Here is a 25,800-nt window from a genome sequence, read left to right as displayed (position 1 = left end):
GGAGTTATAGACTCAGACTCTATTGGGGAAATAAAAATTATGGCTTGGACTCCCTTTCCACCCTGCACTGTTCCTCAAGGTACACGCAATGCACAATTGATTCCCTTTTCACACAATTTGTCACCCCTTTCTGCAGAGTGTGATACAAGGGTGGGAGGATTTGGTTCCACCGGGACCCCACAAGTATTATGGGTGCAAGAAATTTCTGAAAAACGTCCTATTTGCAAGTGTATCCTGTCACTACAGGGACAACAGGTGATACTCACTGGTATCTTAGACACGGGAGCGGACGTCAGTGTTGTCTCTCAAGCCAAGTGGCCCCCCACTTGGCCCCTCATAGAGGTACCCCAAACCCTCTCTGGGATTGGGGGGAGCAGTCGCAGTTACCAAAGTCTCCATCTAATTCAAGTGATAGGACCTGAAGGTCACATAGCCTCTGTGAAGCCATTTGTTTTGCCTGTGCCCATGGTGTTGTGGGGATGAGTTGTGCTCTCTCAATGGAGACTCAAAATTCAAACATATTTTTAATTGGGACCATTGTGGCGTGTGACTCCCTAAAACTAACCTGGAAAACTGAAACACCTTGCTGGGTGGATCAATGGCCCCTTCCACTGCCTAAATTACGCACACTTACTGAGCTTGTTCAGGAACAATTTCAAAAGGGATGGATAGTCCCCTCTACCAGTCCCTGGAATTCACCTGTGTTTGTTGTTAAAAAACAAACTGGAAAGTGGCGCTTGTGCAAGGATCTCCAAAAAATTAATGATGTCATTGAAGACATGGGAGCCCTGCAGCCTGGTCTCCCCTCCCCTGTTGGAGTCCAGGACATCCCTTTGGATGACCTGGGACCTGGGAAAGAGAATTTGAGCCCTGGACAGAGGGGTGTGGAACTGGTCCAGGGGGGCTGGAAACCTTGGCACAGAGCCCAGGAAGACACTGAGTTTGATCTTAGCCCATGGGAAAAACTTCCAGCATTAGAAGAGGAATTGCAAATCACCAGGAAGTGAAAATAGTAGTTTAGCCCAGTAGAACATACAAAATTCAGTAGTTTTAGGATTCTTAGAATAGAGGTAAATGGGGGACAAGATGGTGGAATTTGGGTGGTACCTTGTGTCCCTCTCCTTCTTCCTCGTCCTCCATCTTCTGGGGTGGTGATGATATAAGGTAGTTAGAGTGGATTGGGTCAAAGCAGAAGTGACCCTCTTAATGTAAGCACTAGGCATTGGTGTGAAATAGTAAATAACCTACACGTAATTATCTGTATAAATGTAAGGTGACGTCCCATCCGTGGGCAGTCGCCTCATGTCCCAGCTGCTGTCTGGACCTCGGCTGGGAGCGGAGAAAAACTCTGTGATATCAAATAATAAACATCACGAGAAACCAGAAAACAAGGCCTTGAAGACTCCGCTTCTTTGTACCAATGCGACTCGGGGCTTTTAGAGGGCAAGGACTTTAAACAACTTGATTCTCGGGTGAGAAAACCAACCCGAGACTCCCCTACTATGATCCCCCGAGATTGGCATTTGACAGTCATTGACTTAAAAGACTGCTTTTTTGACATTCCATTACATCCTGAGGATGCACCTAAATTTGCCTTTTCTGTCCCTAGCATCAACATGCAAGCACCCTTGCAAAGATATCACTGGGTGGTTTTACCCCAGGGGATGAAATGCTCACCATCAATTTGCCAATGGTTTGTTGCGAGGGTCCTCAGCCCCATTCGCCAGAAAATGCCTGCTGCCTTGTTATATCACTACATGGATGACATACTTGTCGCAGCAGAAAAACAGGAGATCGTGAAGGAAGCCCTAGCCCTTGTCACTGAAGCTGTAACCCAAGCTGGGCTTTGTATTTCTCCTGAAAAAATTCAGTCTCAACCTCCTTGGAAATACCTTGGCTGGCGCATTAGGACCCAGAGTATTTCTCCTCAGTCTTTGCAGATTCACACAGAAATTCATACTTTGCATGATGCTCAGAAACTTTTGGGTTCAATTAATTTGGGTCGTTCCTTGTTGGGAATTTCAAATGCTGACCTGAGGCCTTTGTTTGATTTGCTAAAAGGGGAGCCAGATCTGCTATCGCCTCACCAACTCACACCAGAAGCCTGCCAGGCATTGCAACTAGTAGCTGATGCTATCTCAAACCGGCAGGCAGCCCGATGGGCCCCCGAGTTACTCTTTTCCTTAATCATTCTGAATCCGGCTGGACAACCTCATGCTTTGATATTCCAGTGGGATCCTAAAGTGCCTGACCCCTTCCTGATCATTGAGTGGATTTTTTTGCCACATCAGATGTCCAAAACTGTAAGCACACAGCACGAAATGTTTGCTATGCTCATTGTAAAAGCTAGACAGAGACTTACCACACTTACAGGTGTGGATTTTTGTTTAATCTGCTTGCCTGTTACTACCTTTGGTTTACAGTGGCTGTTGCAGCAATCTGAGGTTTTTCAAATAGCCCTCACTGACTTTTCAGGACAGCTTTCTACACATCCCCCGAAGCACAAGCTTGTGGCAACCAGCTTTAATCTTCTGACAAGACCCAAAGGAAGTGAAGTCCCATTGCAGGCTTTGACTGTTTTTACAGATGGATCCGGTTGCACCCACAAGTCAGTACTGCTTTGGTGGGACACCGATCTCAACCGATGGGACTCGGATGTCACTACTGTATCAGGTTCACCTCAGATTGTTGAATTAGCAGCTGTTGTCCGAGCTTTTCAGCAATTTGTAACCCCTTTTAACTTGATTACAGATTCTGCTTATGTTGCAGGTCTTGTGGAGAGAGCTGAGGCTGCTGTACTAAAGGATGTGCCCAATAAGGAACTGTTTCAGGGGTTACAACAACTTGTTTTTCTTTTAGATACTAGAGAGCATCCTTACTTTGTGATGCATGTCAGGTCTCACACTACTCTACCTGGTTTTATTGCAGAGGGGAACCGCCAAGCTGATTTACTCGCCTTACCTGTTCAACTCCCAGACCGCCTTTCCCAGGCCAAACTCAGTTACTCATTTTTTCACCAAAATGCTGCTGCACTTGCCCACACCTTTGACTTGAGCACACGCCAAGCTGCTAGTATTGTGGCTGTGTGCCCAGACTGCCAGAGACACTCCTTCCCCTCCCTTGCGGGGGGTGTTAACCCTAGAGGGCTCGAGAGCCTTCAAATTTGGCAATCAGATGTTACTCATTTCCCTGAGTTTGGCAGACTTAAGTGCATTCATTCTTCTACTGATACTTTTTCAGGTGCCTTGTTTGCATCTTGTCGCACAGGAGAATCAGCAAAGGACGTTTGCCGTCACTTTGCAAGTGCTTTTGCAGTCCTGGGTATCCCCTCACAAATCAAAACTGATAATGGCTCAGCATATATTTCCCAGAGGGTCAAAAATTTCCTTGTCCTCTGGGGAGTAACCCACAAAACAGGGATTCCTCACTCCCCCACAGGACAAGCTATAATCGAAAGAGCTCATGCGTCACTGAAGCGTCTTTTGTTGCAACAGAAAGGGTGAATGGTGAATGCCACTCTGGCAGAGAGATTGCAGAAAGCACTGTATGTTTTTAACTTTCTAAATTGCTCACTTACAGATCCTAATCCTCCAATTGTGAGGCACTTTGGCAACAACTCCAAGTTGGAGGTTAAACAGAAAGCCCCAGTCCTTGTCAAGGACCCAGAAACAGGTAAAATTAAGGGACCTTATCCCCTTGTCACATGAGGAAGAGGATTTGCTTGTGTCTCAACAGAAATTGGCCCAAGGTGGATTCCAGCCAAGAATGTGAGATCATTCAGAGAACCCTTGGTCACCTCTCCTGAGGATCCTGGTCACCCCGACACTTCACCTGCTTCACCCTCACCTCTGGTCTCTCAGACTGCTGAATCCTGAACCACTGAGAGCCTGCAACCACCTGAACCAGCCTCTGTCTGACCAGGAAGGACTCATTGGCCTCTCGCCAACTCGTGAGCTGCAAGATCAACTCGTCCCTGAGACAGCTGGTTTGGCCCTTCTTACAGCAAGCTGGAAGACCCAGAAGCAACCAGAAGACAGGTTTGGAGGACTAGCAGAGCGCTTAACCTGTCGCTGCCACAGTACAGTGGTAATAGTGTTGATGATATAACACAAGCATTGCAAGATGCACGTATCCAGGCACAAAGTAGTTTAGAAAGAATAGCACGGTGTAAGTCACATCATTTTAGCTGTTGCCCAGAAGTGACAATCGTTTGCTTACGTTGTAAGATACAAACTACTCGTAGAATTATACATACTGTAAGCATTTTATGTTATTGTTGCTTTTGTAATATTCGCAGGTCATTTACTCCATTAGCATCTATTGAAGAGCAATTAGGGCCCGAGGTTCTTCGACAGCATCTTTCTGGTACTCCAGAAAGACGGTATTTTAATTTATCAGGATTTTTGAGGAGAATAGAATCCACAGACCAACGTATTTTAGCTAGTGATATATACCATCAAACATTAGATAGCTTGATTGTTGAATTGTGGAATCAGCAAGCTATACTTAAATCAAGATGTGGAAAATTCAAATATTAGCCCTTCTATGGCTGTGGATTCTTGGCAAGGGAAAGGTGGCAGCGATGCCACCCCTCCCACAAAGTAATGTGTGGCTTACGCTTGCTCAGGCCTTGAATGAATCTACATTATGCCTGTCTATGACTTCCCCCGGCAATCCTTTCCAGACTTGTTTAATTGCCATACCTTTGGGAAAAAGTGAATGGGATGCCTTATATAATAAAACCATGCACATGGATTGTGTTGCTCCAGGTCGGATTGAGCCGCTATGGTGGTGCAATGATCCATATCGCAAAAAGAATAACAGGCCAGCCGAGTGGTACTTTGCTAATGATAGATGGTTAGGAGTAAATAAAGTTTCTGACTTTTTTACTCTTTCCTTACCACCCCAGAAATTGGACATTTTTGGATCCATGCAGGCCTTTGCATGCTTCTTTTTAAATTATACCACTGGGACTTTTGCTAACCAAAAATTTGGTCTTGATGTTTCAGGCACAGGAATCTATGCCAATGCTTCTGCCTGGTGTAATCACACCATGCCTCAGCCCATTACATCTGGAATTATTTCTATTGGTTTGATGGACAATATATTTTTGATATGTGGAAATAGAGCCTGGAAGGGAATACCAGGAAGGGCAATAGGAGGCCCTTGTACTTTTGGCCGACTAACCATGTTTCACTCCTTTAGTGGTAGCTTGCCATCTCTACACAAGCTGGCACGAGCAAAACGCAGCACACACATGTATAGCCCAGATTGTGATGACAATGTTGAATCCTGGAACCTAGGAGCACGAATGTTTGCCTCAATTATTCCATCTATAGGCACAGCACATGCATTAAAAACTTTGAATAACCTTGGCTGTTGGCTTGCAAAACAAACTAATGCTACTAGCTCTGCTTTAACAGGTTTACTAACAGATGTTGGTAGTGTAAGACACGCCACCCTCCAGAACAGGGCCGCGATCGACTTTTTGCTTCTAGCTCATGGACATGGCTGCGAGGATTTTGAAGGCTTGTGCTGCATGAACCTTTTTGACAACTCTTTGTCTATTCATGCTAACATCCAGGCCCTTTGAGACAGTGTAACTAAATTGAAGGTGGTGGATGATAATGATTGGCTTGGGCATATGCTTGGGGGGTGGGGGCTTACTGGCTGGCTTAAGCATTTAGTTAAAACAGGAATTTATATTTTGACCATACTGTTGCTTATAATGATGTGCTTGCCTTGTGTTTTGCAATGTGTGCAGAGACTGATTGATAAGTCGACAAAGAGAATCCTGATGGTGGAACAGAAAGGGGGAGATGTGAGGATACAGCTAGAGAGCTGTGCTGGGAGCACTGCTCAGCTCATGACAGAAATGGACATGTTAGCATACGTAGGCCGCAAGCCTTGGCAACCGAAAGCGTAAGTTTGAGAAAGGAATGTAAGAGACAGTGATGTGCTTGGTACGATACGTGCTTAGCACGCAGAACTGAGATAAGACAGTGCATACCTGTGTTAGTTAGTACAAGGCATGTATTAAGCATTATTTGTTATATAATGGAAAGGTATATAAACTCAGCTAGTTGTATCAATAAAAAAAAGCTCCATGCATGCAACCTATGAAGTCCACGTCTCTCTATCAATCGTTGTCAGAAAAAAATCTTTAAAGCAAAAAAGGAACAAACCTAACTCCCAACACTTGTATACTTCAATGTGTGCAAAAAATTAATGAATAGGACAATTTCTAGTATCTTAGTAGTTCAACAGAATGGGGGAGATGTTGGGAAAGATGAGACAGGAAAAGCTTACAGATATGATTGCTTGGCAAGAGATTCTGAAAATATAAAGCCTGTGAGTGAAATAGAAATGAAAGTGAGCTTTGAGATGTAAGTATGGCAGGCAGGAAGATGGTGATTAGCTGGAGATGGCTTGAATAATAGCAAACAAAGGGACACCAAGGGGCCCAAGGGAGTACCCCATCAAGGCATCAGGGAAAAGGTAGATAAGAAAGTAGCCTTTAGAGTTTAGAATACAGAGTGATATGGTAATATAGCAGTTCTCATAGGCTGTATGTAAATTCCGTAAGATTTGTATCTCGCAACGGTTGGTTACTGTAAATTAGAATATTCAACACAAAAAGGGATATAATGCATTGTAACAAGGACCTAGTCCTCTTGCCCTTGCTCTCCCTCTTGCTCTCCCTCTCTCTCTTTGGGGCACCCCTTCAGCCGAGGATGGTGACTGAAGGCAAGGCCCTTTTACCCATGACCCATGCAATAAACCACATGTTCCAAGAGACTCCCTGGTCTTCAGAGTTCCCCCTCCCTGCTGTCGACAGATGCACCAACACTGCCCCTTGCCTTCCCTAGATAACTCCATTTCCCCTGGCCCTTTGGCTCTTTGTCACTAGACTCCGAAGAAGAAGCTGAATAAAGCCTCCTGCATAACTCCATACGAAGGCTCCGTCTCTTCCTTCAGCGTCACCTCAAAGAGCTGATTTCACTGAAGAGCTTGAAATCACTCAGCAGGCAGTGAAAGCGCCTGTGCCTCTGGGACGTCCTTCTAAGGACGCTTCTCCAGGAAGGTCGCGGCACTCTGACCACCACCCGCCATGACAAATTAGAGGAGCAAAGAGAGCTCTCTGTGAATTGAACTTCAGGTTTGAATATTCCCCAAAACGAGATTAAACTCAAACAAAGCTATATGTTGATAAAAAAAAATTATATTTTCACTTTATTAACTGTAAAAGAGGCAAAGAGAGAGAAAGGGAAAAGTAAAGAAGAGTTGGGGAAAGATATGATTACTTTAAAAGCATAGGATAGTTTACCAACCATAGTTGCTATTTTTTGCTGAGAGGGGGTTAGATGGAAGGGACGAAAAGCAGTTTTTGCCTTTTTTTTTTTTTTCTCTGCAGCTCAAATTAGCTTTATCTGTGTTTTCTGGTCTGCTACAGGCTGACATCTTAGCTGGAATGCAGTCACTTGCCTTCTGAAAAGCAGGCACAGTGCATGGTCCCTGCAGCTGACTTCAGTCCACTCGTGTTGCTCACACCAGAGGATGCAGGAGTAGAGGAGGGTTTCCACAAGTCATTTGTGTGTCACAGTAGGTTGCTTTTTTCCCCAGGCTGGCTGCGTCAGCTCACAACAGTTACCCTTCAAGTGCAATCTAATATTTGAATGTGCCAAATAGGGGCGTTAAAAGCAGTCATGATATCTCTAACAATTCCCACTCCTTGGAGTGCAGGAGTCCGTTGAGTGATGTCCTCTCCCCCCTTGGAACACCATACTGCATTATATTCACCACCTTGGCAGGTGCTGGCAGCACAACAGGATCCTACTCCAGGAGCCCACATAAAGCAGTTATAGATCAAGTGGCAAATCCCTCTTGCAGAGTCCCAGAGGAAAAGCAATCATTCAGTGTGTCAACAGTTTGCCCTGCAGCACACCATGGCCCAAGATATATTCTTTAATTGGAGCAAATAACACTTGTGTGACAAATGGAGTGTCTTCTCATATCATTAAAGTAACCTTAGCTTGAAGGGCAGGGGTAGAACTGCCCCCCAAGCCACAGATCTGCAAAGTAGCTTCATTAGGAGCAATATCACCATGTAGTATGGTAACTTCTGCACCTGTATCCACCAGAGCTGGTATATGCAAAATTCTTCCAGATTGCTGTCATCAAATTACTGAAAACAGCTGAATAAGACTCCTTAACACCAATTTAAAGAGGGCATAATTTATTCAGGTGCCTGAAGTGACATGAGGAATAACGTGCCCTCCAATTTCTACAAGTGTGTTGTTAATATATAGTCACTATATGCATATTATAATTTGTCCATTACCATAAAACCCTCCCCATGTTCCCCAAGTTTCCAAACTCAGTCCTTGTTTTGGCTGTGGCTGCATTCTTGAGCCAGATGTCTCCTCTTTATCTTCCAACATCTTTGCTTGGACAGCAGTTTCTGCAGACTATGTTTCTCTGCTAAAAGTTCACAGAGATGGTATGTTCTCTGCTAAAACCTCACAGTAACAGTAGAAATTGAATTAACCTTTTTGGCATCATTGTCACTTCATAGTTAGAGGAACACAGGGGAGTTGGTCCCACTCCTGGTGAAAGGTTACAGTGGCAGCAATTTGGGGACACCTGCCAACATGATGTTTCAGCATCTGCCAGGAATTGCAGTGCTTCTGGGTGGCAGGAGGGGTGGTGGGGGATTATTTCTTTTCACAGATGCTATTTTTTGCCCCTGACTAAACATTTCTGATGCAATACCATCTGTTTCTGACTGTGGAACATCAGTGTGCACAAGATTGTTCCACATTTGTTTCCTTGTCACCTGTAAGTGACCCTCTTTGGCTTTGCCAGCTTACTTTCACTACCTGCGCATCTGGCTCTGAGTCCATAGCTCCAACATCTCTCAAGGTAGTTGTCAAGGCACTTATATTAACTATAACATCCATGACTGCTAGTGCAACCAGGGGGCTCAGTTTCTCAGGTGCCTCTTTTGTGAACTGCATTTTAATATTTTTTGTTAGTGCCACTTCATTGGGATTAGACCCTGTGGTCAATGCATGAGCCACTCCCATCTGCCCCAGTAAACCAATACCTTCCTCCATTGCACACCAGGTCCCAAAGGACAACACCAACTCAGCAGAATCTGCATGTGCTGTTAAAACCACTGCACATAGTCAATGATACAGCATAGCTTTAACAATATCCTGTCCATCAGGGCTTCTGATATTCCATAGCTGAGCATACCTCTGTTGGATTTTATTATTAGTGGCTATAGGAGTTAATAGATCCTTTTCACCCACTAATAAGTGAATAACAGAAATAGCATAAAAAAGAATAATATTTAAAAATAAAACCGCTTGCTGTTCTGAAGAGAGATGGCAAAATTGATAAAGTCCCTGCCATGGGTTGTAGCTCAGCTCACCCAATCTCTTATCAGTCCCTCCGGTGCTGGAAAATGCCATCCTGGGCCCCGGTGGGCCACAGGCAGGAGCTCTGGCTGTTTTCTGGGCTTTTCAGTCCAAAACAGGTTTAAACAGTCCCAAGAAAAGAAACAGTCCAGGGAACTTCTCTGCCGCAGCTAGCTAAAACTAACTAAAAAGCAAAGGAGAGCTCTTTCACTATCCGTCCATATACAACACAGTCCAGGAGCAGAATGCGAAGGAGTGAGTGCAGTTTCTGCAAACAAACTGCCCACTTCTTCTTTCCCCTCCTTCACTCTCGGAACTAGTCTTAAAGTTGTAGAACTTAATATCCAGAATAAACAGAACAGACAATTGGGGATACAAGCGTCACAAAGTCACCCCAGGACACCTAGGTAACGCCAAAATGTGTATTGTATTCCATCTGTGCTATGTCATATGCAAAAGAATTGTAACTGTCTCTTTAAGACCCAGGGGCCAGAAGCAGAATAGAGGTATTTTACCTGGGGTCATGGAGGGAGTTGACCCAAGGTCTCTTTAAAAATCAGGAGCACTCAGGCGGAAGCTGGTTTTGCCCTTTCTCTTTTGTTCTCGCCAGGAAAACTGAGACAGCGCAAGGCAGAAGCCTTTTTTTGTTTCTCTACAGGCTCCTGAGGACATTTCTTCGTCAGGTCTCCAAGTAGCTACAGTAGCAACCTCACATGCTGCATTTCACAGTCCAAAACTGTTTCAGAATGAATTTTGCAACACCTGTCTGCAGCAGGAGTTGCCATTGACAAACCTGTGGAGGTTTGCCGCTGCCCCAGTTCTGGAGTTCTTTAGTTTCCAAGTTCTCCAGCCTCCAGAGTTCTCCAGCCACTTTTGTTGACAGAGCTACTGCCTCCAGAGAGAGAGACAGATCTTATCAAGATTGAGGGGTATTTGACTGTTTTTGGACTCCAGGTTTTCTTTTTTTTTGTCCTTGTTCCCTGTTGGTTGTTATTTGGGGGAAGAAGGAGTTTTTGTAATTGCAGAGGTTGGGTTGCTGTGATGTTTTTTCTCTCTTTGTTCTCCTTTTCCACATGTGATCAGGAGAGGGGACCTTGTCTGCCATTTTGCCTTTGTCTCATGGATCACGAGGTCATCTATGGAGGGTGGCATCTTGGGGAAAGGGTTTTGCCACCATTTTGTTTTTATTTGTTCCTGGAGAGTCTGCAAGATTTCTCACCTTTGTATCTAGTGATTATTACTGTTATTTTTGCATGTTGCAGTTTCATTTTTAGTAAGCTGTTATTTGCTCACTTATGTCTTTTTGCATTCATGTCTCCTTATTAGTGAAAGGGTAATGTGCGGGAGCTCAGGACTTCTGAACGATGGAAGCAATATGATTTCAGCAGAAGCCCTTTATTGTTTACAATATACTACAGCTATAGATTCTAAGGCTGCTTGTTCATGCGTTCACGCATCATCACATTGGCCAGCTCACCTGTCCATGAGCCAGGTACACATCTTTTGGGACAACTAATTGGTCAGGGTCCATCATCATGTTGTGCCTCCTTCATCTCGGTTTAACATTCTTGGTGGACAGTTTCTCAGGCTCTTGGTTCTTATTTTAGTCTTGTTTTTCTCAGTAACCTTGATGAAATCCTGAGAGTTCTGCTAACGAAAACTGCAGGTGGTTTGATAAGTTTTCTCACAAATGGTTTAGCTGGTAAACAGAGTGGCCTAAGTCTTGCAAATACATTGCTACAGGAATGGTTAAAACTGAAAGGGGAGGTAACTCATTTTGGAGTGTTGGCCCCTTAAATTGTCTTAAACCAAGATAGTCATCTATTTCAACACCCCCTGCAACGAGCAGGGACATCTTCAACCAGATCTGGTTGCTCAGAGTCCTGTCCAATCTGACCTTGAATGCTTCCAGGGATGGGGCATCCACCACCTTTCTGGGCTACCTGTATAAGTGTTTCACCACCCTTATTGCAAAAAAAGGTCATCCTTATATCCAATCTAAATTGACCCTCTTTTTAGTTTAAAACCATTACCCTTTGGCCTATCATAACAGCCTCTGCTAAAAAGTTTGTTCCCATGTTTCTTATAGGCCCCCTTCAAGTTCTGAAAGGCTGAAATTAGGTTTCCTTGGAGTCCTCTTTTCTCCAGGATGAACAACCCAAACTCTCTCAGCCTTTCCTCACAGGAGAGGTGTTCCATCCCTCTGATCATCTTTGTGATTTGACAAGATGCAAGAGATATATAGGGCTAAGGACAGTAATGTGAGATGAATATAAGTGTATCCAAACAGATTGAAAGTGTCAGATATCTTCAGAGAAATAACCAAAATAGCTTCCAAGATCTTCTGAGAGATAAATTAGAATGTTATCCATTATGCTATTTTTCTCAGTTGACACTAAATTGTGTTTCTTTTTCTATTGGGTTTGTATAGCAAGGTTTTAGTAGCAGGGGGGCTACATGGGTGGCTTCTGTGAGAAGCTTCCAGAAGCTTCCCATGTCTGATAGAATCAATGCCAGTTGGCTCCAAGACAGACCCGGTGCTTGCCAAGGCGGAGCCAATGAATAATAGTGATAGCACCTCTGTGACAACATATTTAAGAAGGAAAACAAATGCCAAAACCTTCAGAAACAACAGCAGGAGAGAGAGGGGTGAGAATATGTGAGAGAAACGATTTTGCAGACACCAATTTCAGTGAAGAAGGAGGGGAAAGAGGTGGTCCCAGCACTGGAGCTGAGATTCCCCTGCAGCCCATGGAAAAAAAAAAAAAGTAAGGCAGGCTGTTCCCCTGCAGCCCATGGATGCTAATGGTGGAGCAGATATCCACCTGAAGCCAGTAGAGGACTCCACTCTGGTATAGTAACATCCGTGGATGGTGGGGACAAGGAACTTTGCAGACCTGAGATATTCTAGAAACACATGGCTTTATTACAAGTGTCGTGGGTAAAGAGGGCCTGCTTTCACCCACCAGCCTCGGCTGAAGCAAAGCTCCAAAAGAGAGAAAGGAGAGAGAGTAGAAGAGAACTAAGAGGTAGAAACTGAGTAAGAGTGGGGGAAGGGATAAGATAGCAGAGATAAGAGAGAGGAGGCAAGAGGGGTAAAAAGCAAGAGAGGGAGCAGAGAAGAGAGAGCAAGATCAAGAGAGAGCAAGAGAGAGCAAGAGAGCAAGAAAGAGCAAGAGAGCGATCACCTTGTTTCAATACATTATATCTCTTTTTGTGTTGAATATTCTAATTTACAGTGACCAACTGGTGCAAGATACAAAACCTACAAACTTTGCATGCAGCCTATAAGAACTACTATATTACCATGTCATTTTACATTCTAAACTCTAAAGACTACTTTCTTATCTGTTTTCTCCCTGATGCCTTTGGCAGAGTGGAAAGGTGACATTCCTGAGTCCTTTTGTTTTCCTGTCCTTCAACCCATCTTCAGCTAATCACCGTTTTCCTGCCTCCCATGCCTACATCTCAAAACTAGCTTTCATTTCTATTTCACTCACAGGTTTTACATCTGCAGTATGTCTTACCATACAATCATATCCATAAGTCCTTCCTGTTCCATCTTTCCCAACACTCTGGAGTAGGCAGATGCCTGCAGGAGGCTGTGACCTGATGGGAAGTCCATGCTGGAGCAGGTTTGCTGGCAGGAGCTGTGACCCTGCAGGTGGTCTTGCTCTGAAGCAGTCTATTCCTGATGAACTGCACCCCATAGAATGGATTTATGCTGTAGCAATGAGGAGTCCTCCCCCTGAGGAGGAGGGAGTGGCAGACACAGCCTGAACTGACTGAATGTAGCAGGACTTAGGCCCCCACCACTAGAGAGTTTATCAGTTGTTTGTTAGCTGATGCAAGGCATCTTGCCCTTCACAAAAGCTTGCTATTTGGTGAAATAACTCATCCTGTCTTGTGGTTATTCAGGCACCATAGAAGTGACACTTCTAGCTGACAATAAACATCTTGCTGTGGAACCAAGATGTGGAAAGATAAGCTGGAATTTCTGACTGACAGACACTTCACTTTACAGACTGTAAAATCTACACCAAACCTTCACAAAGCAGAAATCTTCTGCACATTCCCTGAAATGTGTGGAGTTTTCTCCCCAAGGTTGGGACACCAACATTCGTGGTTACTCTCATGGGGGTTGAGTGAAAGGAATCTGTGAACACTATCGTCAATTCAGTGGTGTTGGGGAAGATGAAACAGAGAAACCTTATAAATATGATTGCTTGACAAAAGATTCGGAAAATATGAAACCTATAAGGGAAGTAGAAATGAAAGTTAGCTTTGAGATGTAGGATACCGAGCTGTTGCCCGATCCCGAGAGAAAACACAAACCAACAGAGTGTCAGTTTATGCGGTGCTTTATTCAGGGCCCTGGGGACCTGAGGACTAGCGTCCCAAGTCAGTGTCCCGAGTTGGTTACAATAGACGCTCATCTTTTATACCTTTGTTACAAGTCTTACTTCATCAGCCTACGTGCAGTTTCCTACATATTTCACTTCAAACATTCACATTCATCTTCCAGGTAACCTTTCTAACGGCTATAAATTTTGCACGCTTGCTTTAGCTAAAATAAAGGTTAATTTTCTAAGCTTAACTCCCACCATAGAAAACATTTTATTGGTAACCATGTAATCATATTTCACAAGTAATTTGTATACCTGTACGTACTACATGCTCTACTAAGTCCTTTAAACATTGTTCGTTGCATCAGCAGATTCTCAGGCCTCATTTCTCAGGTTTGGTTCCCATGGGCCTGCAACAGGAACCAACTCCTTAGCCTAACTACTGCTAACAGAGGCCTTATGGCAACAACTCCCCCCTTTTGAGCATTCTTCAACCAGTTGCAAGGATGCTCAATTCTCTTCTTCATGCAGCAGTCTCTATATAAGATGGTGGTGGAGTAATTCTTGTCATGACTTCATTTTGGGTCATGGCCTTCATGACTCTTCTCGTATGCATCCTTTCCCTAAAGATCATTCCTAAGAAACAACGATATGCTACAAAAATAATCACAACCAAGATTATAATCATTATTACATATTGAATAACAGAGGATATCCAACCAGAAACCTGGATCCCTAAAGAGCTAAATATTGCTCCAATCCAATTGTGTTCAGCATCTTCTTTGGTTTCCTGTATTTTAGACTCTATATCTTCCAATTGACTTATGTCTTTTTCTACTTCCTTTGTAACGTTTGGGATATGGATACAGCAATGATCTGTTCTATCATGTAAGTACCCGCAGACACCATGTTCCTTTAATAACAACATATCCAATGCCATTCGATTCTGTATAGCCATCCTACTAGTTGCTTGTAGCTGCAAATTCAAATCCTTAAACCCCTTTTTAGTGGCTGATGCTAATCTCTCAGTTTGTCCCAAAAGCCGGTAGAGCATTTCCCTATTTCTATAGGTCGATATGGGAGCAAATAATGATTCTAACATCCAAACCTAATTTGACCCCTCCTGATGGTTCATGCCACTCATCTTCTGGATTTATTCCCTCCATGACTGTTGGGGCTTTAACAGTTAATAATGCTTACAGAAAGATATAAAGGACACAGTAACCTTGAAACTGCTAGCTAGATAACAGTCATGCAAAGCTAAGCAGAAGTTGAGAAAAAACATATGGAGGCAGCATCTAAAAACCGCAAACAGGAATTTTGCTAGGCGAGTGCCAACCAATCAGTAGTAGAGCTTTATGCATGCTTGCCTCGTGCAATATGTTTATAGCAAATAGGAAAATGCATGATCTCGTGCACGGAAGCAAAAAACTGTATAAGAGTCCACACGGACGCAACAATAAAGCAAGCATTAGCCTACTCATCATATTGATGTGTCTCGCTTCTTCACCTTCGGCCGCGACACATGACCTCTCTTTTATTCCTCCTTCCTATGTCCAAATCTGTCAATCTTGATTGTTTCCGGAATGGGCATAATGTGGGCACTCCCAATGTTATTTGGGTTGCCAATCCATCTATATGTGTGGTCCACATTCCATGTCCCATGACCCATACTAAATTCCCTGGACTCCTTATGGTAGTAGTTTTGCAATTCACCTGCTTTTGCCCTTTTAATTCTCCTTTTATAGAGTGGTTGTATCCTCTACATTCACATCCCCATTTCAGCAAAATCTTCACCGGTACCAGCCCTATCTGCTCTCCTGGTGTATCACACGTAATTACCCTTGTGCAATTCCATGACTCTACTTTCTCTGTCATTTTCCTATGACTTGTTTCTGCTGTCAGAACATGGGCATGTGTCTGGTTCTTTCCACCAGTCCATTGTATACACCATCCAATTTTCCCCAGATAACTATATGTTTCCAGCAAGCTTGGCCCCCAGATTGCTTGCCATGTAGTCCACTCTTCCTTGCCATCCTGGCAAACCACTTCATAGTAATATTTTGTAGTGGGCATTTTATGCGATTGCACCTCATCATATTCACACCATCCTACATTTTTGAATCGTCCAATTGTGATAAATTTGGAATTGGTTAAGGCTTCACAATCCCCTCTGCTTCCAGGTGATGACCACTGTTTGCAGAGAATTGTTGTTTAAACTGTCCACTCAGTACGATTATGCAACTCTTTCCTACATTCCTTTGTCTCATTTCTGGTGATCGGGGGCATTTCAGTGATAGGAATAATTCCCCAGGGTATGGGATCCCCTGCTGCATGGGGTAAAGGTAGACAAGCAGTTATGGATGACACATTCTGAGTTTTTCCAAAGTCTCGTATCAGTCCTACTACCAGATTTTCCTGTTTAGAGTTTCTTGGTAACCCTACCTCATTATCTACCTGCCAAGTCACTCTCATCTCATCTAGGTACATCGTCGTTCTTGCATGTGCCCACCAATCATCCTGTGCTATCCAACACCAGTAAATGCCTTCATCTTTTCCTGGCTGCACATTCCTTACTATCAGGATAATTGATTCTCCTAATCTTCTTTCTATCTGATACTTTCCTCCAGATGGTAAATTTTTCCCAAACCACCATCCATACTCGGAAAAATGCTGGCCTTCTTTAACTTCACAAGTAAAAATCACATCCTTCCCTTTGGTTACTTGATATTCTCCATGTTGGGCCTTAATTTCAGAGCCTAAGTGGGCCCTTGCCTCCACCTTTCGTAACCCAAAATTCCCTTTCCCTCCACAGGACACTATGCACAAATATATACCTTCTGTCTCTCCTATCTTCGGATCAGTATAATTCAGCCACCCTTTCCCATAAGTTCCCAGAGTCCACCAACTTATATTCCCCAGCTGTCTTTCCCATTGCTGATGTTTATTCTGTTTCCACCATTTGACTTGGATATCCTGATAACATTTCTTTTCCAATTTGAAGGTACAATTTATTCTCAAAGGAGGTCCATCCCACATATCCACCTGAGTTGAGACTGGAGTTACATTTACAGCTACAGTTTCTCCACTTATTTTCCCAGTATCCCATGGTAAAACCTTCAATTTGAAATTCTCATAATCAAAGCTTTCTCTTATCCAGACCACGCAATGATAAACGTCGCTGTCAGTTATCGTGACATTGGATAGTTGCAGGGTGGTATTTCCTTTTTGCTCATCCTTATCCCAAACCATAGTTATACCTGTATGAATTTGTTCTTCCCCCTGTCTCCTCCACCTTACATTGACTTCTTCGGATCCAACTTTCTGGTTGTCCCTGAACAGACAGGTCATAGACACATTCATTCCTTCCATCATCACTATTTTGGGTTCAAGTTCTGTAATAACTAAAAATTCATTGGTTAAAGGTAATAAAAAGATCAGCAAGAACCCAACTGTCAGAATCCGATCTTGGGTTGGAACACCATTCAAGTGGAGGTTAACGGTTGAACTTCCCAACGGGTCGGCACCTTCTTGACTCGGGTGTAATGTATCCAGTTGTCGATCCCCTCGACTTTTACTGCGGTAAAGGTGGTCATGATCACTTGTCGTGGGCATTCCCATGTTTCTTTCAGGGGGTCTGTGTTCCAATTCTTCACATAGACCTGGTCTCCCGGCTGGATGTCATGGACAGGATTTTCCAGCGGCAGGGGTCTGTTCCATTGCAGGGCTCTTTTTAGGGCAGCAAGTTCCTTGTTCAGAGACAACACATAATTAAAGAGCACATCATTCCCTACTACGTGAGGGTCTCCCTTTAATACTGTAGCATGATATGGTCTGCCATACAGTATCTCGTATGGACTTACTCCTATCCTCTCCCGGGGTTTAATCCTAATTCTTAACAAGGCTAATGGCAGGGCCTGAGGCCACTGGATTTTGGCCTCCTGACAGATTTTCTTAATCTGTCCTTTCAGAGTTTGATTCATCCTCTCTACTTGCCCGCTGGATTGAGGCCTCCACGGGGTATGCAAATTCCAGGTAACATCTAACAGTCGGGCGACTGTCTGTACCACTCCTGCCACAAAATGAGGTCCCCTGTCAGAAGAGATTCCTAATGGAACCCCAAATCTCGAAATGATTTCTCTCATTAATGTTTTCACTACTTCTTTGGCCTGATTAGTTCTGCAAGGGAAAGCCTCTGGCTATCCCAAGAATGTGCAGACATACACCAGCAGATACTTGTATCCTTGTGTTCTGGTTTGGCTTGAATTAGGGGAGAACCTCCAAGGAATCCCCTAATAACAAAACCTCTACCACCCCTCCCCCAACCCTGGGTTTGGGAAGGAATCTCTCGAACAAAAAGTGGAAAAAAACGGTTTATTAACAAATAAATAAACACCTCCCGACACAAGGGAAAAAAAGAAAAGAAAAAGCTCAGGTTACTGTGACAGGGAGGGCGCAGAGCTTCTTTCACGGGCCCCGGCGATCCTCCTCGGACTCCTCCAGTCAGATCAGCTCCGGGTGCCGGTCCTAAATCTTAAAGGTGGGGGGGGGGGGAAGGGGAGAAGAGGGAAAGGAAAAAAAACAAACAGAGCACAGAGGCGGCAGAAAGAATAAAAAAAAAGAACGAAAGGGCAAGAAAATAAGCAGAAATTGCAAAGCAGCAATGCAAGCCTAACAGCCAGGAAAGCCAAGCAGCAGCGCGAGAGGGCCAGCAGACAGTGCCCGCCCAGCTAATAGGGAAGGAACAGCTGTTAGACATAACAAAGGAGTCCACAATATGGGATAGAGAGCACTGTCAGCCCAGGACATTCCACCCCTTATCCCATATCGTGGACACACAATAAAAACTTCCATCTCACTTACTCAGACCCTTGACACTTACACATTTCCATTCATCTTACTTGCTCAAACCTTTGACACTTACATGTTTCCTTCTGTTTCACCCTACATTCAGATCTCCCTGAGGTACACATCGTGTTGTCCATTTTTCTGCATTATCCACCACGTATAACCCGGTCCTTGAGCAGAGACAATTCCACGGATGGGTTTGCCTGTACTCGAGGCAGGGTTGATCCATACTGTCTTTCCCAATAAACCTCTAACATGGGCCACTGGAGCTTTATCTCCATCTACTATATTAAGGAGTTGGGACTGAGCAGGACCCGCTCGATTGGTAGAACCTCGGGTGTTAACTAGCCAGGTGGCCTTTGCTAAATGCTGCTCACAGTTTTTTAAGGACCCCCCACCCAATGCTTTCAGGGTGGTTTTTAACAACCCATTGTACCCCTCCACTTTACCTGCAGCTGGTGCATGGTAGGGGATATGGTACACCCATTCAATGCCATGTTCCCTCGCCCAGGTTTTAATAAGATTATTTTTAAAATGAGTCCCGTTGTCTGACTCAATTCTCTCGGGAGTACCGTGCCTCCAAAGTACCTGCTTTTCAAGGCCCAGAATAGTATTGCGGGCTGTAGCATGAGACACAGGGTAGGTTTCCAACCATCCCGTGGTGACTTCTACCATGGTCAGCACATGGCGCTTGCCTTGGCGGGTTTGAGACAGTGTGATGTAATCAATCTGCCAGGCCTCCCCATACTTGTACTTAGACCACTGCCCTCCATACCAGAGGGGCTTCATCCGCTTGGCTTGTTTAATGGCAGCACACGTCTCACAGTCATGGATAACCTGAGAAATGCTGTCCATGGTTAAATCCACCCCTCGATCTCGTGCCCACTTATAGGTGGCATCTCTACCTTGGTGACCCGAGGCATCATGGGCCCATTGTGCTAGGAACAACTCTCCTTTGTGCTCCCAGTCAAGGTCTATCTTCAGCTCCCCTATTTTTGCAGCTTGATCTACTTGCTGATTGTTTTGCTGCTCCTCATTAGCTTTACTTCTGGGGACATGGGCATCTACATGGCGAATCTTCACAGGTAGTTTCTCTAACCGGGCCGCGATATCTTTCCACTCTTCAGCAGCCCAAATTGGTTTTCCTCTACGCTGCCAGTTCGCCTCTTTCCATTTCTTCAGCCATCCCCACAGAGCGTTGGCTACCATCCAAGAATCAGTATACAGATAGAGCCTTGGCCATTTCTCTCTCTCTGCAATATCTAGGGCCAGTTGAATGGCTTTGAGTTCAGCAAATTGACTGGATCCACCCTCTCCTTCAGTGGCCTCTGCGACCAGTCATGTGGGGCTCCATACAGCTGCTTTCCACCTTCGACTCATCCCTATGACGCGGCAGGAACCGTCGGTGAATAAAGTGTAAGGTGCTTCCTCTTCCGGCAGCTGGTTGTATGGCGGAGCTTCCTCAACCCGGGTCACTGCTTCTTGTTCTTCATCTGCGACGCTGAAACTTCCACCTTCGGGCCAGTTTGTAATTACTTCCAAAATTCCAGGGCGATTCAGTTTCCCAACTCGGACGCGTTGTGTAATGAGGGCAATCCACTTGCTCCAGGTAGCACTGGTGGCATGGTGGGTGGAGGGAACCTTTCCTCTAAACATCCACCCTAGCACTGGTACTCAGGGTGCCAGGAGCAGTGGTGCTTCCGTCCCGATCACCTCTGAAGCAGCTTGGATTCCCTCATAGGCGGCCAAGATTTCCTTTTCCGTTGGGATGTAGTTATCTTCAGACTCCCTGTAGCTCCGACTCCAGAATCCCAGTGGTCGGCCTCGGGTCTCACCAGGTACCTTTTGCCAAAGGCTCCAGGACAGACCATGACTCCCAGCTGCAGAGTAGAGCACATTCTTCACATCTGGTCCCGTTCTGACTGGGCCGAGGGCTACAGCATGAGCAATCTCCTGCTTGATCTGGGTGAAAGCTTGCTGCTGCTCAGGGCCCCAATGGAAATCATTCTTCTTGCGGGTAACGAGATAAAGGGGCCTCACAATCTGACTGTATTCCGGAATGTGCATCCTCCAGAAACCTATGGCACCTAAGAAAACTTGTGTTTCCTTCTTATCCGTTGGAGGGGACATAGCTGTAATTTTGTTAATAACATCCGTAGGAATCTGACGCCGTCTACCTTGCCACTTCACTCCTAGGAATTGGATCTCCCGAGCAGGTCCCTTAACTTTACTTTTCTTAACAGCAAAGCTGGCATCCAGGAGAATTTGGATGATTTTCTCCCCTTTTTCGAACACTTCTGTTGCTGCGTCTCCCCACACAATGATATCATCAATATATTGTAGATGTTCTGGGGCCTTACCCTTTTCTAGTGTGGCCTGGATCAGCCCATGGCAGATGGTGGGGCTGTGTTTCCACCCCTGGGGCAGTCTGTTCCAGGTGTACTGCACTCCCCTCCATGTAAAGGCAAACTGCGGCCGGCATTCGGCTGCCAGAGGAATAGAGAAAAATGCGTTTGCAATGTCGATAGTGGCGTACCACTTTGCTGCCTTGGACTCCAGCTCATACTGCAGTTCCAGCATGTCTGGTACAGCTGCACTCAGAGGTGGAGTCACTTCATTCAAGGCACGATAATCCACAGTCAATCTCCATTCTCCGTCAGATTTCCGCATCGGCCAGATGGGGCTGTTAAAGGGTGAGTGGGTTTTGCTGACCACCCCTTGGCTCTCCAGCTCTCGAATCATCTTATGGATGGGGATCACAGCATCTCAAGTGGTTCTATATTGCCGCCAATGCACTATTGAAGTGGCAATTGGTACAATTTGTTCTTCTCCCTTTAAAAGTCCTACGGTGATCGGGTTCTCGGACAGTCCAGGCAAGGTGTTCAACTGTCGAATGCTTTCTGCCATCACAGTCGCTACTCCGAAGGCCCACCTGAACCCTTTCGGGTCTTTAAAATACCCACTCCGGAGGTAATCTATGCCCAAGATGCATGGGGCCTCTGGGCCAGTCGCAATAGGGTGTTTCTTCCACTCATTCTTAGTCAAGCTCACATCTGCCTCCACCAGTGTATAGTCCTGTGATCCCCCGGTCACACCAGCAATAGAAATCGATTCTGCCCCTACATATCTCGATGGGATCAAGGTACACTGCGAGCCAGTATCAACCAAAGCCTTATAGTCTTGTGGCTTCAATGTGCCAGGCCAACGAACCCACACAGTCCAAAACACACGATTTTCCCTAACCTCTACCTGGCTAGAGGCAGGGCCCCTCTAAACATGATTATTCTTCTTTCCTGGGGTATATGTCTTAGAGGTTCCTTCAAGGGGATCAGTCATGTCATCATCGACATCATACTTGACATCCTGGCTGCGAACAACTGGAGCTGCTCTCTGTTTATTGAGACTTCCTCTTTGAATCCTACCTTCCTTCAAATTACGTACCCGTTGTGCCAGAGCAGCAGTGGGCTTTCCATCCCATCTCCTCATGTTCTCTCCAGATTCACGCAAGAAGAACCACAACTCGGCTCGTGGGGTGTACCTTCTCTCCCCATCAAAGGAGCGCCCGCGTTGGATACCAGGGCCTCTAATTTGCACAGCCGAGATTTGGAGGAAGTCCTCCTTAATCTCTTCCCTGAGTTTCTTATGATTCTCCTCTATTTTGTCCTCTAATTTCTGCAGTCGTGTTTCCACAGCTGCAATTCTGGCATGAGTTGGGCCATGTACAGCGTCAGCATATGCTCGAAGCTTTTTCGCCATATCAAGCACAGTCTCATATGTCTCCTCTCGCTTCATTATTGCTAGGGCAGAGGCGTATTCAGATGGCCCAAGTCACACAAGTTTCCTCCACATTACAGGTGTACATGCTACCGGGTCTGGATTCCTAGTTGTTATGTCATCTGAAAAAATAAGCTCTGCTACTGCCATCTCTCTCAGACGTTGGATCCCCTGTTCTATGGTCCTCCACTGTGTCTGCTGCAAATAAAGGTCATCTGCACACAGGTATCTTTGTGCTACACTGTCCAGAATCCGTTCCCAGAGGCTGTGAGGGCTAGCCTCCCTCATCATGCCCTGATCAATAACAGGGTCAAGCGACAGAGATCCCAAATGCCTCGCTTCAGTGCCATCCAGAACTGTAGCCTCCCCTGCAGCATCCCAAAGGCGGACTAACCAACTTATTATAGATTCATCAGGTTGTCGCCTGTAATCCTTTCTCAGGCCTCGAAGGTCCTTTAGGGAAAAGGAATCAATATTGGCTCCAGAATCTACACCCCTCAATGTAGTTTCTGATTTTGGTGAAGGTCCTTCTCCTGGATTATCATCATCATCCTCCACCTTGCGATCGGTCTTAGTTGTACACTTTCCGCCTCTTCTATTAGCAGCAACAGCCCTTGGTTGAGCCCTACTGTCTGATTCAGCTACTGGCCTGGAGCCTGGGATACTAGCTGCAGCCTGAGTGATTGGGATAGTAACTAGTTTATCTCCCTGTTCCCTGTCTTCTGTCTGCTGCCCTTCAGTATCTAAGAGAGTACGATAAACATATGCCAGGGCCCAGCTCACTGTAATAATCCTTTTCTCCTTGGTATTACCCTGGCACTTCTCTTTCAAATACTTTGCCACCTCGGCTGGGTTCTGAATTTGTTCGTATGGAAAGTCCCAGACTATAGGATCAGAGAATTCCTTTAAAATTTGGCCCATATCTTCCCATTTCCCACTCCACTCAAGATTTCTCCTACTTGGCTTTGCTGGTAACTCAGAAGTCTCATTAGCCCCTTTGGAAATCTCAGCTTTCATTTTATATAAACTGCAGACAGTATAGAGAACGCTTACTAAATTAAATGTCAGAAAGATGGTCTCTTTGACACTCAGGGGAAATTGAATATTTCCTAATAAAGGAGAAGAGGGAAAACAGAGGCTGAAAAACCTCTTCCCCTGCTTCTCCCCTAACAAACTGAGTGCCCAACCATAACAACGAATCGTCAAACATATTTACAACCTTCTTGTAAACAATCACAAACAATCCGAGCCCGGTCAATATTCTGGTTAGTGCCCCACGGCTACATAAGTTACGTATAAGGAGAAATGCTAAAGCTATCTCCGGGTACGGAAATAACCCTAGACACCACAGAGGTAATAAAACCTCAAAAAACCCTGGGGACCAGAAATATTGGCAGGCTTTCATCCTGAATGCCATTATGAGTCCAGAAAAAAACATCCTGATACACCCACCAAACAATTAGGATCACCAGTACTATTATTAAGGTTTTTTCCACTTTCTTTGACTCGGGTTCCCGGCCAACGCACCAAAAAGTGTCCTTGTTTGGGTTGAATTAGGGGAGAACCTCCAAGGAATCCCCTAATAACAAAACCTCTACCACCCCTCCCCCAACCCTGGGTTTGGGAAGGAATCTCTCGAACAAAAAGTGGAAAAAAACGGTTTATTAACAAATAAATAAACACCTCCCGACACAAGGGAAAAAAAGAAAAGAAAAAGCTCAGGTTACTGTGACAGGGAGGGCGCAGAGCTTCTTTCACGGGCCCCGGCGATCCTCCTTGGACTCCTCCAGTCAGATCAGCTCCGGGTGCCGGTCCTAAATCTTAAAGATGGGGGGGGGGGGGGGGGGGGAAGGGGAGAAGAGAGAAAGGAAAAAAACCAAACAAACAGCACAGAGGCGGCAGAAAGAATAAAAAAAAAGAACGAAAGGGCAAGAAAATAAGCAGAAATTGCAAAGCAGCAATGCAAGCCTAACAGCCAGGAAAGCCAAGCAGCAGCGCGAGAGGGCCAGCAGACAGTGCCCGCCCAGCTAATAGGGAAGGAACAGCTGTTAGACATAACAAAGGAGTCCATGATATGGGATAGAGAGCACTGTCAGCCCAGGACACCTTGTGATCGGGGCAATTCGGAAAAATCTATCTGCCAATAATCTCCTGGCTCTGCCCCTACCTGTAATTTCCCTAGTTGTATCTGCTTCCTCACTATTGGATTATTTTTAAGGCACACTGGGCACATGGCATTCACTCGTTTAGCCATTGTTAACATCTGGTTAGAGATAATTTCCCTCTTCAGAAATTTTACCAATACCTCTGCTCCCCAGTGGCATTTATTATGCTCAGTTTCTAAAATCACCTTCATCAATTTGGTAGGGACCACTACTTGGCCAGTCCCAGTCACATACCATCCCATTGCATTCTTCTGGGCCTGGACCAGCTGTGCCAATTTCTCATCCTCAGCGGAATAACTGGGTTTTTGTCCCATATAAGGTTGTACCGGTCCTACCTTCGTTGGAATCAGCGCCATTTCAGTCCAGACCTTTCTAGCAGCTTTTCGTGCGATTAAATCAGCCAGCCGATTCCCTCGAAAAATCTTTCCCTCATCTTTCTGGTGTCCTTTCACATGCATCACAGCCACTTCCACTGGCTTATACACAGCTTCCAGTAGCAGCAGGATCTCATTCCGATGTCGAATGGATGTCCCCTGTGAACTCAACAGTCCTCTCTCTTTCCATAAAGCCCCATGTACGTGCAGAACTCCAAATGCATATTTTGAGTCTCTCCATATGTTTACCTTTTTCCCACTGCTCAGGACCAGGGCTCTGGTTAACGCTATAATTTCAGCCTTCTGTGCAGATGTTCCTGGAGTGAGGGCCTTAGCTTCCACCACCTGTGTGAGGGTCACCACCGCATACCCGGCATACCCGGTTCCATTTTCTACGAAGCTGGATCCATCGGTATACAGTTCCCAGTCTGGCACCTCCAGGGGTACATCTCTCAGGTCCAGTCAGCTAGCTTATACCTGTTCGATGATTTCCACACGGTCATGTGTTAATTCGCCCTCATTCTGCTCACTGCGGAGGAACTCTGCTGGATTGATGCAATTAGTCACTTTGAGCTCAACATCATCCTGTTCTCTGAGCAATGCATGGTATTGTAACAATCTGCTAGAGGACATCCAATGCCCCCCTTTTTGTTCCAAAACTGCCAGTACCATATGGGGCACAAACACCTCCATCTTTCTCCCCAGAGTCAATTTTCGGGCCTCCAGGATCAGTATTACTGTGGCTGACACTGCCCGCAAGCATGCCGGCCATCCTGCGCTCACAGTGTCCAGTTGTTTAGAGAAATATCCAACAGGCCTCTTCCACGATCCTAGGGTTTGGGTTAGTACGCCCAGGGCTAGTCGCTGCCTC

The sequence above is a fragment of the Zosterops lateralis genome (genome assembly GCF_965231275.1).
Source record: "Zosterops lateralis genome assembly, chromosome: W".
Classification (NCBI taxonomy): Eukaryota; Metazoa; Chordata; class Aves; order Passeriformes; family Zosteropidae; genus Zosterops; species Zosterops lateralis.
The sequence above is the reverse complement of the archived record's forward strand: the minus strand, read 5'-3'. Positions refer to the sequence as shown.